The sequence below is a fragment of the Pygocentrus nattereri genome, chromosome 11, assembly GCF_015220715.1.
Source record: "Pygocentrus nattereri isolate fPygNat1 chromosome 11, fPygNat1.pri, whole genome shotgun sequence".
Classification (NCBI taxonomy): Eukaryota; Metazoa; Chordata; class Actinopteri; order Characiformes; family Serrasalmidae; genus Pygocentrus; species Pygocentrus nattereri.
The window spans coordinates 26,285,022-26,302,138 of record NC_051221.1 but is presented as its reverse complement, the minus strand read 5'-3'; the positions used below and the strand labels follow the sequence as shown (position 1 = coordinate 26,302,138).

Genomic DNA, 17,117 nt, shown 5'->3' with positions numbered 1-17,117 from the left:
GCAGAGGTTACGTGGACTTAAAGAAATATACAAATTAGTATTTGTGGCTCTGAAATAAAAGCAAGTGTTCTACATGTATGTCTGTGTGTGCACATATTACAGCGCTGCTATCTCCTCAGGCTACAACTTGGCTGCTGCCTGTCCCTGTTAACTACTTCAATATGGCATACATGAGCACCAAAATTATCCAAATGTTAATACAGTGTAACAACAACTATAAATGTTTCACATACTATTCTATATACTATATGTACTAGTTTCACATATACTATTGTTAGCCATACCACGTTATTCTGTCTGAAATCCCTAATTGGCTAAATATTACAGTGTACATGATATAACAATAAACATGCATTACTGATTGAAATGTTTGGCTTGGTCATACAGCTTTAGGAAAAGTATTTTAATTAGTGTAGAACCTTCTGATGCATGATGATATCCAAATATATCAGTATCCTATGGAGCCCCACTGGTGACATCCTGTATACATAAAAATAGTTGGTCGCTTATTGGATACTGGTTGGAACTAAACTCTGCAGGAAGGTGGCTCTCCAGAACCAGGTTTGGAAGCCACTGGTTTAGATACTGGGCTACTGTGCTAAAATATCTCTATGTTATTGATTTTACTGCATTTGTGTCCATGTACAACACGTACATGTTTCTCTGTAATGCTAAGGTCCCAAGTTCTTAATTTTACAAATGTTTATGTTTCAGCATCGCCGTCAGCCCACTATTTCTGTATCGGTGCATGTCTGGACCTTTACACTGGTTCTTTACACTTAAAAAAAGGTTCTTCATATTCACACTTATAAAATGGTCATATATATATATATATATATATATATATATATATATATATATATATATATATATATATAAAAAGGACCATTTATTGAAAGGTTCTTTAGGAATCCTGAATTCGTTTTCTATTCTACGGCATCACTCCAAATAACCCTACTTTTTAAGACTGTAGTAGCAGCAGTGGTAGTAGTCAAGTACAGGGGCAAGATCTAAATCATTAATGGGGCATCCAAAAACCAGAGGGCAGCCCATCCATGTGTCAGGAAAAAAAAGAGGAACATGCAAGGTGAGAAATCCACAGTGGTGGTCCTCATGGCATTTAGAAGAGAATTAATGGGAGAGACACATGTAGAAATTCAACAAAACTCTGCTCATTTAGTAAATCGGTCTGCTAATATATCTTCTCAGAACATATAGCACATTGTTAAAATGTAGCCAGTATAAAGTGATGCATGTAGACCCTCCTAAATCGATGTACCCTTTTATATCAGGCATATGTAGCTTGCAGGGCTATTTCATTTACAAAACAGTGGGTTTAATGGGGCTTGAGAATTGGTTCGTGGGGCACTGCCCCACTAAATGACCCCCTGACGACAGGCCTGGTGGTAGTAGTAGTTCTACCAAACAGTCCACCATACATTCTGTGAATTCTTATGAGGCTAAAAAAGAGACCATTATCCTCTTTAACAGAGCTAGTCTATGTGTGTGAGTCTGTATGCCTTTAGGCCAGGGGCATGCACTCTGCAATCTGTACTTCAAAGTCTTCATGGCTGCTCATAGCAAAGAGTCCAAATGTCACATCTAAAATGTTGGACCACTGGAGGCTCCCAGTGAAAATAAGCTAATACATACTTTATAGGAAGCCAGCGTTTCTGTAAATTTTTGTGCAAAATTTACATTCATTTGTTGTGTTTAACATATTGGGGGAAAAAAATTAAACATAAAATATAAAACTTTCCATAACTTGCACAGACCACATTTTATGTTTGTTTTTTTTTCCAATATGTTAAATTCAGCAAATGTGCAGAAGTGTGTAGAAGATTTGTTAACTGATTTCCGCATAGAAAAGCCACAAAACATACTCAGGAGTGCCCAAATTTTTGCATGCTGTATTTTGTTCCTCACACATGGCCTATAAAGTTTGACTTGACTTAAAGTGTGATTGGTTCTCACTGGACAATGCAGCACTAAAGAGGAGCAAAGCCACTTAAAGGACTACAGCAAGAAATATCTTTGGCTCTAGCACAATCTTGACAGATACTGCATTAAAAACAGTATCATATTTCTAATTATAGTTCTACGACTGGGATCAAAAATTTGCATGCACAGAAGGAGCACCAACATAAACCCACTACAGCTGTTCTAAGTCTAGAGCAATAATCCACAGCAAGGAACACAACTTGATCAGTAGTGAAATTACCAGCACGCATGAACAGAGGACTAATGCATTATACAAATAGAGGCCAAAGGCAAATGCATCACTGCTGATCCAGGTGCAAGGAAAACACATGTGACCTTAACACTACAGAAGGCATTTCTCATTTTCTCCTCTAAGGTTACTTGTCCAACACATAGGCCATCAGTGCTGAGCAACATGCTCTAGACCACTAGCCATATGTGAGTAGTTTCGGAAGGCACAGGGCATGGTCAGTTAATCAGTGATCAGTGCAATCATCCAACAGAGGCTGTGCAGGGAGGAGCATTCAGCCCAGGCAAGATAGCTCAGAATAGGCCAGGGGCTCCAGCGTCAAGCTGCTGATTGTGCTGTCAGGTGGAGTAGGACTGAGCCCTTGACAAAATAAGACATGATGGAGCAGGAACTGAGGAGAAACGGAACAGAAGATGGGTGGGATGCATGATGGCTTTTAAACATGGAGAGGAAGAGAGGAAATTTGTGTCATAGAGGTTGTAAATGGTTGTAAATGGTTCTATGCACACAGGATGTGCTGTAACATCTGTCAGACAGAGCTAGTCTGACAGCCTCCATATTTTTCTCATTTTCATTGCCATTTCATTTTTCTCATTTTCATTGCCATTCAAATAAATTGAAAAAAACTGACACTTTGACAGCTTATTTAATATTTATTTATAGTTTGTCATTTTTTGTCTTGTGCACCCCCACACAAAACACAAGAATCATCTGAAGCAACTGAACAATCAGATATGTATGACTGTTAAACATTCTGTATTTTGTTTTGTTATTCACAACAATATAAAATTATTTCTTACTAAGATATCTGAATACAAATCATTTTAAATGTGAATATTCAAGAGCAAAGGTGATTAAACTGTCAATTCATCATTAATTCATAGTAACATAGTTTTGGTTTCTGGGTCAATTTATTGTCCAGTGTTTAGGGAAGAGAAATCAAATAGGCATGATGACGAAGGATTTATTGCTGGATACCATCAGTGAAATGATCCCATATCCAAACACCTACAGAGGAAATGGGGCAGAACTTAAGACAAGCAGGATGAAGATGCTGCTGCTAAGCATGGAAGCAGTGTTAGCAGATTTATGGTATTAGTTTAGTTAGTGGTCTTTCTCAGAAGGGTGGGCTGCTGTTTATTGTACACTGAAAGTTTTGTTGATGTGGAGAGGCACCATCTTACTGCTGGAGGCAAAGCTGAGCAAGTTTGCTGATAAGGGGATAGGATTGCATGCTGGATGTATTTTTCCTACCATCATGCTCCATTCCTACACTGTTGCCATGACAGCTCATCTATCTGTTCTCTTCTTGCACATGACGTAGAGGAAAACACACCACTGAGTGTGCGTCTGTGTGTATGTGTGTGTCTACGCGCTTCAGGCTTCATGCCTAACTTAACCATTTGCATGCCCACAACACATGCAAGTTCTCTAAACTCAAGAATCCCTGAGTAAACTCCACGGCTTTCACCTGGAAGCACAAGTAAGTACTAAAATCAGAGGCAGCCTCGACAACTTCCACTGTGAGCAGCACTCCTGTGGAGAGACTGGAGGGGAGGCAGGCGTGATTGGGCAGAATGAGTCTGATCTGTCCTGACCAGGTGTAAAAAATTGAAAGAGCGGCTGGGGAAAGCCGTCTGTCACCTCTTCTTAGCTGCCTCAGTGCAGGAGAGCTCCTGCAGAGAGCAGAGGAGAAGGGACAGAAGACTTGAGAACACCAACACAAAAAGCTCATATTACTTGCCTGCATTATGCACCGTTCCAGACCACACTGCATAGAACTGGATCAGACTGGAAAGTAGGACAGTTATGATTGCTCCATTAAACTAAAAATGTATGTATTCATTCAAATATACATTTTCTATGATCAAGCAGTGATTATGATTTGCATGCTCATAATGTTCATTTGAAACTCTGCTCTGCTGCCTCTTTCTGGAACACACTATAGAGACTGATAGACACATCTTTTCATATACCACATTTCATTGTTTTAATGCCATCTTCTACCAGATTGTACTCTCAAATCTTTCAGAGGGTTGTTGAGTCCATTGATATTATTTGGCTTTTTTAAAAGACAGATTGCTTAATTTATTGTGAAAATACCCAGTAGGTGACATGATTACTAATATTGATAGTGACCACTCTATTGCCTCTATAACCTGCATGTATGACCCATTTCCCTGCACACTTAATATTCTATTATTAATCTCAAGACTATTTGGCAACTACAAGTAAAACTAAAATGTAATTTTCACAGTTAGGAGAACAAGGCATTGAAACGTGAGTCTACAAACGAGACCTTGCAGTTTAAGTGGTTAATCTGACCACTTTAGACCACTTACAGAAAAAAAAAAACAAAGATTAAATAGGTCTCAAAATTTTTACACAACAATTTGGTAATGAAAATGAAAAATACAGACAAAAAAATGTTTCCTTAGCTTTCCTGAGCTGGTCAGTGTAGATGTGTTTAAAGTTGTGAGTAGCAGAAGATTATCAGTGAAAATGTCAGCCATGTGGAACTACTTCACAGTTTCTATGAGGGACGTTAGACAAGCGATTTATAATCTCTGTTCATCCTAAATATCAAGAAGGAAACACCACCCAAGTTCTCCACTGTAGGTTTGGTAACACTTGAAAAAAGGACACACCATTCAATACACAGAATACAGCAAAACATCAGAAGCAGAAAGGAGTATATTGGCATGGACTGCAGCCACAGCTCTTAAAATTAAGAAAAACTTCTCAAACAGCAGGGCAAAAGTGCAAAGTATAAAAAATAAATAATGGAATTCTTTGCCCTGAATGAACAACTGTTCTCTGTTGTCAATGATGTTGGATTTTGTGGCACACACTGTAGCCTACATACTGTAATAATATTAGTATGTTTATGTTATGCTATTTTAAATTTAATGTCAGTTGTTTTTGAGTGTCCTGAATTTTCCATTTTGACTTTAGCCAAAGATTTACATTTTGGTGCATCACTAGTATGACAATAAGAATTAAGGCTGCAACGATATATTTAGGCTATGATTTAATTCTCAATGCTGGGATTCAGTATTGTCACATTATTTTGAACAAAATTCAACTGAAGAAAAAATATGACATAATATGATATAATCATGTTGTACAAACAATGCAGGTGCATTAGACAACATAATTACTAAAATGTCTATCCTCCACAACGCACTGCACATCTCCACAATGCACATTTTAATGCACAGTTTTGCAGCATGATATCACCATGTCACGATACATCATTACATCCCAAGTAATAATCAAAATGTTCCCTCATCACCTAAGGTTATGGTAGGAGTTGAATTAGACTTCACTTAAAGTTCAGAATAACAGGGTTAGTGTCCAGGTCTACAGTAACAGGTCTGTTTGTGGAGTTCAGCTGGTTCCCTTTCATCCTGCTACAGTACACAACCCTGCCTGTGCGTCCACTCCTCTCCACGCCACAACTCATTACTCTTACCTACCAATTACCCGCACACACAGTGCACACTTGGCCCGCAAACAAAGTGAAACTTTCCTCCTGTGGAGAGAGAGCCGAGGTAACCAAACAGAACCCAAATGAGACAGCTGGGCCAGCCAGTAGATAAAGCACTCATGCACAACTCCTTCCCCCCACACTCAATTAGTCCTGCACCTTTCTCACAGGATGCTCCCTCTCCAGATGATTAATGATTGGTCAACATCCAGACCTCACGACAGAAATGAAAAGCAAACGCTAGGAGTCCAAGGCAAACCTTACAGATCCATTATTTCATAAGCACAGAGGGTCCTAAATACACAGCTTTTTAAGTGGATGTGTGTGTGCGTGTGGCAGCTGAAAAGCGTTTGAAAAATCAACTGTTTAAATTGGCTGGAAAAGGTGAAAACAACAGCTTTTCTTCCAACGCATTATTCACTTCACAGAGCTTTCCTGAAGGCGTAGGATTCTGTCGGACCATGTGCAATTAGGGCGGGTCTGAAGTACAACAGAGAAATTCCTGGCTGTCAGTCCAACAGGACTGCTTCCTGATTCTACATGTCTTTAATAGATGCCCCTACACAGACAAAAACATCCACACTAACGTACCAAGGAGCACAGCTCGTAAATACAGCAAGGACGTTTATCCGTGCCGGTCGTGGTCCAGCTCCAGATGATCACTGTCAATGTGTGAATAACACACACTAACAGGCAGAGAGCTATCAAACAGCGGCATGCCTCATAAGCTCCCAGACTACTAAACCACTGGAGTGCATTTATACTGGCTCCCTGAAAGCCTTCACAGCTGAACTGGGCTGAGATGTCCCTTGCACTACAAAGCCCTGTTGGTGGGGCTATAGTCCAGTCTCCCTGTACAGCTGGCTGTGCGTTTTCTGCCACAGCAGCAACCAAAATGTCTATGAAGACCACAGGGGAGAACTTCTGCTGTAAGCCCTGGAGAAAGAGCAAAGGGCTGTTTGAGTTCTGCTTCCACAGAGCTTGTGGTAGTAATAGAGAGATAAAGCAAGAGAGAGAAAGAGAGAGAGAAACAGAGCAGCCGGAGGATTAGAGCCCCAGCACGTGAAGGAGGGAAGGATGCTGCCACGCTTTGTTAGCGGCTCGCAGGCGGCACTATTTCGTACGCCACATCCGCAGGTTGCCATGGCAACCGGAGTTTGGGCCTTTCCCAGGGCCGGTGGCTTTCGCTTGGCTCCAGTCAACAGAGCATAAGGCCTCATTTTGAGCAGAGCTGGACTATTCAGAGCACTGGGCCCCCGCTAGGCGCTACAAAAGATTCCTGAATTTCATTACCAACTCTCCGAAAGAGTCAGCGCTCATTGACTGTGACATTTAACACTAATCACCAGCAATACTGCATACTCTTCAACTGAGAACACCTGGTCCAGCTGACTGCAAAACTGAACGAACAACTGGGGAACTGGGGTTTAAAAACAAAAAGCACAACAAAGCTGAAACCCAACTGCGCTTTTTACTCTCTTTTACTCTGCTCATTAATTAAATAATTACACTTCTCTAAAGATTAGAAGCAACTGAGTCTTACCTTATTGTTTGGACATACAATGGCGACAGACCTCAGGGGCTCTCCACGGCTGAAAATAAAACAAAAAGCCAGTTAGGAACAGGAAGGAGATCAGCAGGATTGACACTAGATTCCTGCTGAATCACTGTTCTTGAACAGAGGACTTTCTGCTAATAGCACTTGACAGCCTGCAAGTGAAACAGACTCACTCCAAATCTACAGAAGCTGCAGCTTAAATACTAGACTCAAAACTGCATACCCATGATATGCTAATGAAATAAACTAATGTGCTTTTGTTGCCATTGCAGTCATATGTTTGTGTTTTATTCTCAAGAGTTGTACTTCTACAATCTGCTCATTATGCCATCTTCGGTACTATTGTGGCCCCCTGCGTCAGCATCTTAGCCAGTCATTAGCGCAAGAAACAATGAGGAGAAATTGAGAAGAAGACGGACAAAGATGGAGAGGTACAGAAGCTGTAGAGAAAAGGTTGGGGAGAGATAGGGAAAAGGTTTGGGAGTTTTGGAGAAAAGCTGCAGAGAGGGAGAGAGATGTTTAGGGAGGGCTTGGAAAGAAGCTGTATTGAGTGGCTGGAGTAAAGTTGGAAAAAGTTAAGGAAGAGGTTGGAGAAATTCTTGAAACAGGAAGGGAAGAGGTTGGAGAACAGCTGGAAAGAGGCGGCAAAGAGGTTGAAAAAAATAGAAAGAGTTAGGGATAAGGCTGCAGTTGGAAATAGCTTGAAAATAAGTTGAAAAGTAAGGAAGAGGCTGGAGAAAAAATAGAAAGATGTAGAAAAGTTGGAGATGGGTAGAGGAGAGGCTGGAGAAAAGCTGGAAAAAGGTAAGGAAGAGGCTGCATAAAAGTTGAAGAGAGGTATGGAAGAGGCTGGAGTGAAGTTGAACAGAGGTGAGGAAAAGGCTGGAGTTATACAGAAGAGAGGTAGGGAAGAGGCTGGAGTTATACTGAAGAGAGTTAGGGAAGAGGCTGAAGTGAAGTTGGAAAAGTTAAGAAAGAGGCTGGACAAAAGTTGAACAGAGGTGAGGAAAAGACTGGAGTTATTTTGAAGAAAGGTAGGGAAGAGGCTGGAGTTATATTGGAGAGAGATAGAGAAGAGGCTGGAGTTTTGTTGGTGAGAGGTAAGGAAGATTGGAGAGAGGTAGGGAAGAGGCTGGAGTTATATTAGAGAGAGGTAGGGAAGAAGAGGCTGGGGTTTTGTTGGAGAGAGGTATGGAAGAGGCTGGAGTTATATTGGAGAGGCTGGAGTTTTGTTGGAGAGAGGTAGGGAAGAGGCTGGAGTTTTGTTGGAGAGAAGTAAGGAAGGGTCTGGAGTTATGTTGGAGAAAGGTAAGGAAGAGGTTGGAGTTATGTTGGAGAGAGGTACGGAAGAGGCTGGATTTATGTTGGAGAGACATAAGGAAGAGATTGCAGAAATTTGGATAGAATTTGTGATGTTTGCAAAAGGTTGGAGAAAGACTCCAGAGAGGTAGGGAGGTAGAGAAGAGGTTAGAAAGAGGTAGGAACGATGATGTGGGGGCTCTGTCCCTATTCCCTTAGCAGGGGACACCCAGTAATGCGAGTAGCCAAAGGGAAAGAGCCTGAGGCCCAGTCATTCCCAAAAACCCATCCCTTTAACCTGATTACTGTAATGAGCTTATAGGCCTGGCCGATACTCAGCACAGACTTAGATGCTCAGCATGCCGATTCTAGACAGCACTCGCCTATTTACTCTGCTCTAGAAACAGCTTCTTCTAAACTTAACCATAGTGTGAAACATACCAAAGCTTTTCTCAGATCAGTAACTAAGACAACTATATTCCCTGCTGTCTGAGCAGAGAAGAGAGGATTCTGGGTATCAGGGAATGCTCAAAAAGTTCCAAACTGCAGCAAGGCTCTGACTGCAGCTACAGTAAACAACCAATTACACAACTCAGCCAACCTCAACATGCCAAAGTTTCATGGACAGAATGGAGGAGGAAACTGTACATTGTATATGTGTAAGTATAAACTTGTAAGAGGACAGCAGTGCCGCTGGATCGTAAAGAAGGCAGGGAAGAATGTCATGATGAAGGGTAAGAAGTGTTTATGTAAACAGTTTGTAAGTATTTACGAGTTTTGGAGGCACAGTTGAATCAGCGGCTGAAAGATAAGATATACACTAGGCCATCGAGAGGCAGTGCTGTAAGATGCTGTAAAACGAGGGAAATGACAGCTTGCTTTTCTGCTGCGGCTGGTGAAACTTAATACGGCCTGCGTATTACCCAATCTATCTGGACACAGCACAAAGAATCCTCATAGGAAAAGACAAACAAAAACACAAACACTGTGGATGCTGCCAAATGTTAGGCTTTTAGCAAGAGCAATATTGATGCCTGGTAGCACAACAAAGTTTCTTGTTTGAGTGGAAGAGAACAGTATTGAATCATCCGAAAACAAACGGAATGATATACAAATTAAATGGTGCCTACGTCAATTTAGATTATTGACTTATTTAGGTGATGAACTGCACACTCTGAGAGAAGGAAGGGCTCTGCATTGTCCATAAAGACAGGACTTCACCATGATCAGCACACAGGGGTGGGTGAAATGACAAAAATAGTAATAAATGTGAAAAGCTGTATATTAGAATATTAGCAATATTACAAATACAATGAACAGAAGGAAAAAATAAATAATTGGTAAATAAGTCAAATCGGATTGTTCTACAAGTGCTGATGTTGCCTGAGATGTGTGCTGAGATTGTGATATAATTTATAATAAAGCAACGCTATAGTGTGTCATCACCATCAGAACAGATCTCATAACTCCAAAATGACAAGTTTAAAGGGGAAGGAATAAAATTCTTATCTTAAATGTGGAAGACAGAAGTTTTTTTTTCATGTGTTGACCATTCATTATGAAATTTTAACATATTTTAAAGAGCATTTACAAGTTCAGTAAAAAAAGAAAAACCCACTGATGATACTGTAACATCAGCCACCCAATTGTTTAATCTACTTAGCAGTATGTTAGAAAAGATCAGGATCGGGTGTCAATATCAGAATAAATGATTGAGAACATGCATTTCATACCGTTTCAAATTTGAAACACTCTAATCAACTACTTACAGCTTTAAAAGATGTGATATGATCTAACATCCTACTCCAGCATCCTCACTCTCCTCAAAATGTACCAGTGGTGAAAGCTGACTATTCGAGTTAAGCTGAGTTTAGCGTTTAAATGTCAAAATGCAGCCAAAAAAAAACAAAAAACAGAAAAGACAATAGCGCCTCTGTGGCATTCTAGTCGTATGTTAACCACTAAGTTAATGCTGGTTCACGTGAACATTTTTGGCCAATAAAGATTCAACATGTTTGTTGAATTTTGTTAAAGACATTTTACATAACATATTAACATATATTTTACCTAGACCTTTTTAAAGATGCTGGAATAGAGCGGCTGCTGCTGTATTCAATGCTTCTAACATCGGACTGAATCTAAATAGTTGGGCTACCACACGTATTCACAGTCAGTGAGGTCTCTTGGCCTTCCAAAAGGCCTTGAGTTACATTTGTTTTCACAAAATTGCACCGCCCACCTTTGAAAAAATCAAAACATGATTCCACTGTCAATTCCTAATCATGTTTGTGGTTAATCTGATGTGGTAGGTCTTCAGTAAAGCCTAACCAATGGGAGAGCTTGGTTGGCTGTATCTACCTACATATCACAGGGCTGAACGAGCCAGACTGGATAATTTTCCGTTGGACATGTCAAGAATTTAACCTTTTTGTTTCCAACCAAAACTTAACAATGAAATAAAAGCTTGCTGTTAGCTTTAATCACAGCTCACAGGACTTGCCTTCTGTTTCTCAGCCTTCTGGAAATGAGAAGCGGTTGTATAGCATGCTTATACTCCACACTAGATTCAGCATGACATTCTGTTCCCTGCACTGTCTGAAAGATGTGGACTAGAGGGCTTTGAGATGAGATGGTGCCGCTGACAGGGCAGCCTTGCCTAAAACACACTTAAAGAGTGCTCTCTTTTAAACACACTTGCTGAAACATCTATACACTGATCCCATCTCTTCCTGCCCAGGCTGCACTTTGAAGAGTTCTGTACACTTTGCAAGATGAATCCATAAAAGTGTGCAATGATTTATAATTTCTGCTGTAGCATAGGGACCACTAGAGAGCCATTTCGTAGCCTGTCCATTCCAGAGTGGGCTCGAAAGAGAGGAAGAGACAGAGACAGAGAGAAAGTAAAAGAAAGGAGCCTCAGAGGACTAAGGAACATTTTCCTCATTTGTCTCGTAGCAATCACAAATAGCTGGAAGTCACTCAGGCCTACGAATTATGACAGCATTCCTCATGGATAATATGCATTTGCAGAACATCTCAAATGAAAGCAGCAATGTTCAACAGACTTATGCAATATGAGTACAGGAAATCTATACATGTCAAATTTACAAATCTGTGTGACACAGTGGAACAATACACACAGTTATGTCTGCTTGAGTGTTTGCTGTTCTATAGGTTCCAGGGCAAGAAGAGAAGGCATTGTACCCCAGGACCAAATTCCTCCATACATCCCAGAAAACCCATCAGTCAAACCTATATGGACCAGTAGCTCTGAGACCCAGAACACAGGGACTCAATCCAAAGACTTTAAGAATCCAAGGCTATGAGAATAAAAGCCACACTTTGTCTGGGTCAGCGGCGGCGACACCACAGTTCAGCTAGCGGCTACTCTGTGACGTCAGGCCCACTGGGTATTGAAGGAATCTTTCTGTGCTGTGGAATGAGCCCCTTGTTTGGGGTTTGAAGGATACAGTGCTTCAGCCCCGGAGGAGCGATGCCGCTATTCAGGGATGTGATAAATGAACGGGTGAAGCAGTGTCACTGAGGACTGACGTGAATGCAAAAGCTAGATCAGGCTGGGTGGGTTATACAATCCTCAACAGCACTGCCATGAAGTGATGGATTGTTTTTATTATTTTTAGACCTATATCAAGTTTTTATACAACACCACTGCAGTTTTGGAAACAACATGCTACATACAGTTCTAAACATGTAAAACTGCCAGTGGTGAAAACATGCCTCCATATTCTACTTTTACTTTACACACCTGGAGGTGGTGCCGTGTCATTAAAGAGGATGATTGAGTACAGTAATTTCATTCAGAATTTCTGTCCAAGCAAAAAAAAAAAAAAGGTTAAATCCCAGAGGTCTTTAGGTGGAAGGCAGAAAACACCCTGTACATTTGTTCTTTTCCATTTCTACATATACAGTATATATCATTTTCTGTATATTTATTTCTATTCTAGGTACAGAATGAGGTACAACGTGCATTTAACAGGCAATTACACAGAAGCCTCAGAAACATGAATATATTTATTATCAGTATTTGTCCTTATTATAGCTCCCATTTTTGCTTTGAATAAAAAAACTGAGGCCTGCTTTCAGTTTTTCAAAGAAATCTACAGGGATATTTTTCCACACCTCCAAAGTTCTGACTTAAGACACTGGTTGCTTTTTCTGCTTTCATGATCCAAATAATGCCAAACACATTTAGTGATACTGAGCTCTGGACTCTGTGGCTCCATTACTCTGAGAACAGCAGCAGCTTCTTTGTTTGATTTGCAAATTTTCTTTTTTCAGGATCAGCTTCTTGACAGCTACACATCCTTTCAGACTCATCGTGTTGAGTTGTCTTCTCACAGTGAAAGGATGGATAGAAACCACTGTGGATTTGTTGAGATCAGAAATAAGAGTGGAGTTTGATTTTCTCCTCTCTCTCAAACATGATAGCTTTAAGTACCATTTATCTGATGGTTTTGGTGGTCTACCAATCTTTAGGGATCCAATTTTCTCCATACATCATTTTTTGGTCATTTTGATCTCAGATAAATTCAATGAAAGGTGGTCTCTGACTTTCACACAGCCCTGTATATCTGCATTTGATAATGCAATATTATAGTTTCTATATTATGATTTCCCTTTTATACATTTTGTGATCATTTTCCTTTAATAATCTGTGTAATGAAACTGTAACAGACAATTATGCATTTCTCAGAATCATACCGTAGTCTTTTTTTATCATACATTTGTGTAAAATGTATATTTTGGAAAATACAAGCAATTTTCCAAATCAGGCAGAACTGGTCATTTTCAGTCATGTCAGCTAAAAGATCCAAAAAAGAATGTATAGGGAACGTAGGACTTACTTTGGCAGCAGTCATAGAGTACATGAGTGCTTATTGAGTGTAAACACTGGATTGAGTTTGTAAAAATGTTTATGAACAACACAAGCTATTTTATGCCTTTGCCAGGCTTGTAAACAGATTGGTGCTGACTGACAGAGGGGCCACATGTGTCCATTAATATGAGACAATAATTAAAGCTCTCATTTAGGATCAACAGCTGAGTGTCTGATAGAGCAGTTCCTATAACACACAGACCCACTTAACAAGCTGCCAGTAAAATATTCCTTTACCTTTTTCATTTTTTTCATTTTCTATTATTTTCTGCAGTTCTGAATACAGATGCAGTCAACTTGTGCACGTAATTATAGTCAAATATGGTTATTTTTTGGCTCCTATGTATCTGAGCACATGATTAATTTTAGCTAATAAAAATAAATAAAGTACAAGAGCTTTATTGTATCTGTAGAACACAAACTGATTCCACTGTTGTGAAGCTGCACATGAGCAGCGTAACATCTTGAACTGGGCAGTTTAGTTTTATGGCATTTCATTGCTGACTCATTCATTGGTGGTAACTAGAATTGACTTGTCTGCAGTCCACAGAGTAGGATGGAGAGAGGATGGCAATGTAAACAACAACAAAAACAACAACTACGTCCCTTGGACCTGATGTTGATGAAGTTGACAAACTAATAAGCCCCTGTTCCTACAGCAGGGCGTTAACCGTGATCTGCCAGCCACTCCAGCTAATCTGATATCTCATCTGTGCTGTAATTTTGCCTCCTTGCTGGAGGGACCATCCGTTTGCAGTCCTGCCAGCTGGACAAAAGGTTTAGTGCTTCACCATGAGGGGTCCACTGAAAACACATGGCTGCCTCAAATCACCAGCATGCTCCTGCTGTGCTTGGCCATTACACCGCTACAATTAAGCTGCCATTTTGAAAAATTTAGAGCTACGCTTCTTCAACGTACTCTGCTGTTTTGATTAACTCGTTCCGCCAAAAAAAGCCTGTTGCTCGGGTGTGCTGTGCTTTCCCAGTCATTTTTTAAAGCTTGTGAAAGGATCTGCATGTGTGCCAACCTGATTTTTAGCTCATAACTTTGAAGAGGGTAAAGATGAACTGGTTTAAAAATACTTCATGTTATAATAAAGACAACTTTGTCACTACAAGTAGTCCCTGAGCTCCTTAGCCTCATTTAATGTCCCTGTCTCCTGGCAAAAGTAACCTAATTGTCTAGTCATCTGTGCTTATTACTCTGAACATAGTGTCTTACAAATGAGCTCTTTGGGCTAAAAACCAGACAGAAACAGAAGAGCACTTCAGTGTCTATGTCTGTAATTTGGTGACTTGCATTTCACCATGCTTGCGGAGCATCTTCAGTTGGGAGGCGTAGTAGCTAGTGGGCCTAGAAACAATTCATAAACACCGACTCTGCTGTGGAGAAGCAGTAATTAGCTAAGTGGCTGCTTCTCTCCAGCTACAGGCCAAACGCACGGTATTCTTCTCCCATTCACCTTATTAAAGAGCCAGGGTCTCATTACAGAAAGCATGCGTACACCAAGGTCCAGTCATTAACATCCACAAAGCCGCGCACGTAGCTTGCTTCTTAATAACGGCCTCGTATCCCAGCAACCCAGCACACCGCTGTGTCTATTATACAGCAGATTAGCAGAAACATGGAGAAAAAAATTAAAACAAAGCTGCTCTTTACTGAACTGCTTTGGTCTAAAAATATATGCACAGGTATGTGGTGGATACCGTGCAAGAGCTCTTGCAGCCTTAAAGTTCTGTAACTTCTGTAATTGACTTTTAATTGTGGTGCATTAATCAGGTAATTAAAGGGAAATTCCATTTATTTTTCATTTGCTCTGATGTAAAGTCTCCAGAAATCTAGGCAAACTTTACTACAGGAACAGGAACCAGACGTCTGTTTTTCAAGGTATGAAATGTTGCAATCTCACATAAAAGCTATTACACATAATGATTACAAATTAGGTTGAAATACTGTTTTACAGTAGTTTTAGATTAAGGTTTTGGCCTAAAACCATTTTTTTCCATTTGTTCACGGTGGAGAGGTTTATGTAGGGTGTCATAAGGCAGAACCTAAAGAAATTTTCTTTTCAGATTTCCATCTATTTCAGAATTATTAACATTACACATAAAAACTCAGAAGATATATATGTAGGTTCTCTGGTTGTTCTGGATAGTAAAATAAAAACCAGCTATTTTCTCACTGTAGACATTATGACCCCTGGTTTCTCTCACCACCACTTTAAAGAAATCTGAGTCAGTAAGTTTCTCTACAATGAACCATTTAAATGCAAACCACTCTTAATGACTTTATTTCTCAAAAATTAAATTATGAAAATCAGAGGAATTCCTTTAAAGCAACAGTGTGGTGAAATATCTAATTTACACAATTTTCCCCTTTCCTCAAATAGAGTCCATCAGCCAGGACATTTTCAGTGTCTGGAGCAGCATTTTTAGTTTTGTGCTGGAGCTACAAGATTAATTAGGGCTGTGCAAACTGCAGGCAAAAATCATCACATGCTTGTCGCAAACAGTGTAAATTTGTTAAGCAAGCTCAAATAGACTTGCTTTTGCTGATGGTATTTTAATGTTTTTAAGAATAAAAATACGGACAAAATTCCAGCCTTAACACAGCTTCACATTTTGGGTTAGGAAAATTGAAAATTAGAGAAACAGATATTTCCCCAAACCATTACTTTATATAAAATGCTAGTGACATGCAGCTTTCTTAACGTGTAGCACCATCAGAGGGGAGGGGTTTATACTAGACCTGGTGTACAGCAATACATTCGGGACAAGGAGAAATCAAATGAGAGTATAATAGAGGGACTGATCATAAAAAAGAAGAGCTATATAACATATGCAGCTGAAAACAGAAGTCTTCTATGAGCATGATAAGCCTAGGGCTTTCGTTACAGTTAACTTTAATAAAAAAGGCTACAGTAAGCTCTTTCATATTACCTGTGTGTTTTTGTGCTGAACAATGTATTATATGCAAAGAAGAATAATACATCACATCAGGGTGCAGTAAATGTCAGAAGTAGATCAGAATATTGAGCTCACTGAGACTTTCCAGGACATAGATTAAGCCTAGTCTTGGACTAAACTACACTGAACAGTAATTCTCCACTGAAAATCTTTGTCTGCACTTAATCTGTCTAGAAAACTGGTGTACAAAATCTGATCCCTATTCTAATCCACAGCCGCAGTGACCTTTAGCTGACCTCTCAGATCAGCTTTTTTTCTGATTTATAACATTGTTAATGATACAATGACCTAAAGAGCACCATTCTGATAAATCCCTAAATTCTAGATGCACTTCTGCCATGCACTTCAATCAGCCTTTGGTATTTCACACCAAGATGAAATGCACACAAACACGCCAGCAGAAAGCTTAATGAAGGTAGAGAAATGAAATATGCGGCTAGATGGCATGACTTATTCATGTGTTCGGTGGATCACTGGGTCAGGCATAAAAACTACATGAGCTAATAGTAGAAATGCAAAAATCAGGCAGGAGAATATTCAAAATGTATTCAAATGCCTTTACTGGGGTCTGTGGACAGTCTGCAAGGTGTTTCAGTAGCACTAGGCTAACTAGCCTAAGTGTCTGTGTGCAAGGTTTAAGGAACTCTGAGAGAAATTACATTATAAAATTCCCCCA

General features: G+C 39.9%; 1 protein-coding gene across 3 annotated transcripts in view; it reads right to left on the bottom strand.

Moving 5' to 3' along the window:
* Positions 1-17,117, bottom strand: part of tln2b (talin 2b) — a 159,865-nt gene that overhangs the window by 112,305 nt on the left and 30,443 nt on the right. For all 3 annotated transcript variants that reach the window (XM_037542618.1, XM_017708330.2, XM_037542619.1), the window contains exon 2: positions 7,264-7,312. The gene's annotated coding sequence lies outside the window, so the exon portion shown is untranslated. The remainder of the gene's footprint in view (positions 1-7,263; positions 7,313-17,117) is intronic.